The sequence below is a fragment of the Oryctolagus cuniculus genome, chromosome 6 (genome assembly GCF_051225735.1).
Source record: "Oryctolagus cuniculus isolate XC-2025 breed Fujian yellow rabbit chromosome 6, ASM5122573v1, whole genome shotgun sequence".
Classification (NCBI taxonomy): domain Eukaryota; kingdom Metazoa; phylum Chordata; class Mammalia; order Lagomorpha; family Leporidae; genus Oryctolagus; species Oryctolagus cuniculus.
This window is the reverse complement of record NC_142872.1, coordinates 140,765,779-140,768,807: the sequence shown is the minus strand read 5'-3', so window position 1 is coordinate 140,768,807 and position 3,029 is coordinate 140,765,779. Positions and strand designations below refer to the sequence as shown.

At 38.3% G+C, this 3,029-nt stretch overlaps 1 pseudogene; it reads left to right on the top strand.

Annotated features, from left to right (window-relative positions):
- Window positions 1-2,310: 2,310 nt before the first annotated feature.
- Window positions 2,311-2,779, top strand: LOC149126311 (small ribosomal subunit protein uS8 pseudogene; annotated as a pseudogene).
- Window positions 2,780-3,029: the final 250 nt, after the last annotated feature.

Here is a 3,029-nt window from a genome sequence, read left to right as displayed (position 1 = left end):
AGAACATATCTTATAGACTACCAGATAGTGGGTGGTGATAGGCAATCCTTATATAGACTATAAAACCATTTAGCTTGAGCATAGGGAATTATAATAGAAGAACCTGCTAAGGAGTTTTATTTTCCGAATACTGTTAAAGTCTCACTACTTTCCTTCTACCAGCCCATTGTTATTTGAATTTGTATTTTATTTTATTTAAGATTTACTTATTTATTTGAAAGGTGGAGTTACAGAGAGGGAGGGAAGAAGAGACAGAGAGAAATGTCTTTCATCTGCTGGTTCACTCCTCAAATGGCCAGTTGCCAGGGATGGGATGGTCTGAAGCCAGGAGCCTAGAACTCCATCCTGGTCTCCCACATAGGTGCAGGGTCCCAAGCTCTTGGGCCACCCTCTGTTGCTTTCCCAGGTGCATTAGCAGGGAGGTAGATCAGAAGTGGTGCAGCTGGACTCAAAGCGGTGCTCATATGGGAGGCCAACACTGCAGGCAGAGGCTTAGCCTACTATGCTGCAGCAGCAGCCCCCTGTTATTTGAATGCTTAACATAATAGTCTTCCTTTCTTTATTTTTCTTTCTTTAAATTGAATGAAAAAATTCAAATAATGAAATGTACAAATTTTAAGTGTGTAGATTCAAGACTTTTGACAAATGATGCACTGAAGTAACCATCAGCACAATTTATATATATTCAACATGTCCATTTTCCCAAATTTTTTCTTACACCTGTTTCCACTCAGTTCCCTCATATCTCACCCTAGGCTCAAGATCACAAGGTGGTGAAAAGATTAGCTGGATCAAAGAGAACCATGGATAGAACATTTAGGATGTCTTTTGGAATCAGATTAGTGGTCCTTTAAAGCTATGAAGTTGAGCCTCGATGCTGAAGGAATGTTTTTAAAGATCCATTTGAGGAGGAAGACATATATAATGTGTAATAATAATATTAAAGGCATTAAAATATCTAATATCTATACAAAAACCAAAATTCATTGATATAAATTGCTCAAGATTTTCATTATTAACCTTTAATATATATATGATAGAACCATCCTTTTAAAAAAGTTTATAAATTTTTAATTAGGTGTTGACAGAGAGAAAGAAAGAGAGAGAGAGGTATTATTCATCCACTGATTCACTCCCCAAATGCCCACCAAAACTGAGGTTTGACAAACCTGAAGCTAGGAGCATGAAATTCCTTTTATCTGACATGGGGGCAGGGAATCTAGTATATGAGCACTACTGTATGCAATAAGCTTAATTTAAACATAAATTTGCAGATAAGTTAAAAGTGAAAGAATGGAAAGAAAGATGCATTGCATAAAGATTAATAATAAAATTGGAGTAGTTATATTATTATGAGTCAGTGTAAAGTATTATATATATGTATATATTCACAAAGTGTCCAACAGACAAAACAGTTTAACAATCCTAAACGTATATATGCCTAGTAAAAAAACTCCAAAATACATGAGAGAAAAATTAACAAAATCAGAAGTAAAAATAGGCAATGTTGAATTTTTGGTATAGATGTCAACATACCACTAAGAAATCTATAGATCACAGTAAAGTATCTAGATATTGAAGTACTCTTAGAACATCCACCAAGATAGTTTATGTTCCATGCCCCGCAGAAATCTTTCCAAGTTTAAAAATGTTTTGAAATTATGCAGAGTATATTTATTGACCACAACAGAATTGTGGTCAACTAAAAAACAAAAGTAGGAAGAAATACACAAATACTTGCAGATAATTTCCTCATATGCAACAAAATATACTACAAGATAAATCATAAAACATTTTGAGCTGAATGGCAATGCATATTCAACACATACAAATTTATGACATGAAACTGAAGTTGTGCTTAGAAGAAAAACTAGGCCGGCGCCGCGGCTCACTAGGCTAATCCTCCGCCTAGCGGCGCCGGCACACCGGGTTCTAGTCCCGGTCGGGGTGCCGGATTCTGTCCCGGTTGCCCCTCTTCCAGGCCAGCTCTCTGCTGTGGCCAGGGAGTGCAGTGGAGGATGGCCCAAGTGCTTGGGTCCTGCACCCCATGGGAGACCAGGAAAAAGCACCTGGCTCCTGGCTCCTGCCATCGGATCAGCGCGGTGCGCTGGCCGCAGCGCGCAGGCCGCGGCGGCCATTGGAGGGTGAACCAACGGCAAAGGAAGACCTCTCTCTCTCTCTCTCTCTCTCTCTCACTGTCCACTCTGCCTGTCAAAAAAAAAAAAAAAAAAAAAGAAGAAGAAGAAAAACTAGAGATGTAGATATTTGCATTAAAAGGGAGGAAAGATAGTCTTTCTGCATCTTTCCATAATGGTGTACATGAATATCCTGGCCAGTGCTCTCCAGAGCATCAACAACACTGTAAAGGGAGGCAAACTCCATGTTCTTAGCAGGCTGTGTTCCAGATGTGAGGGTGAAGCGTGGTTACACTGACAAGCTTGAAATCATAGATGATCACAGAGCTGGGAAGACAGTTGTGAACCTCACTGGGAGGTTAAACAAGTGTTGACAGATCAATCCCAGATTTGATGTGCAACTGAAAGATCTAAAAAAATGACAGAATAATCTGTTCCCATCTTGTGAGTTTGGTTTCACTGTATTGACTCAGCTGGTACTGTGGACCATGAAAGTGCGAGACAAAAACTACACAGGAGGGAAAATCATGACATTCTTTTTCTGGGGATTTAATATATTGCATACAAATAAAGCCTCAAAGGGGGAAGAAGAAGAAAGGAAAGAAGAAATATCTCAAATCATGAATCCAAGCTTTTTGTTTTGAAACTGGAAAGTAATGGGAAATATGGGAAATTAAAACCTCAGTTAATAAAGGAACAGAATAAAAAAGATCCATACAATGAAAGGAAGGATATAGAGAAATAATACAATGACAGAGAAAAACACATACAATCAAAACCAGATTAGTAAAGGTCAATAAAACTTATAAAGCCTTATATACACTGATTAATATGAAAAATTAAATATGAGATGGCAGGTGCAGGTGTTCTGGCAGAGCAACTGAAGTTGCTTCT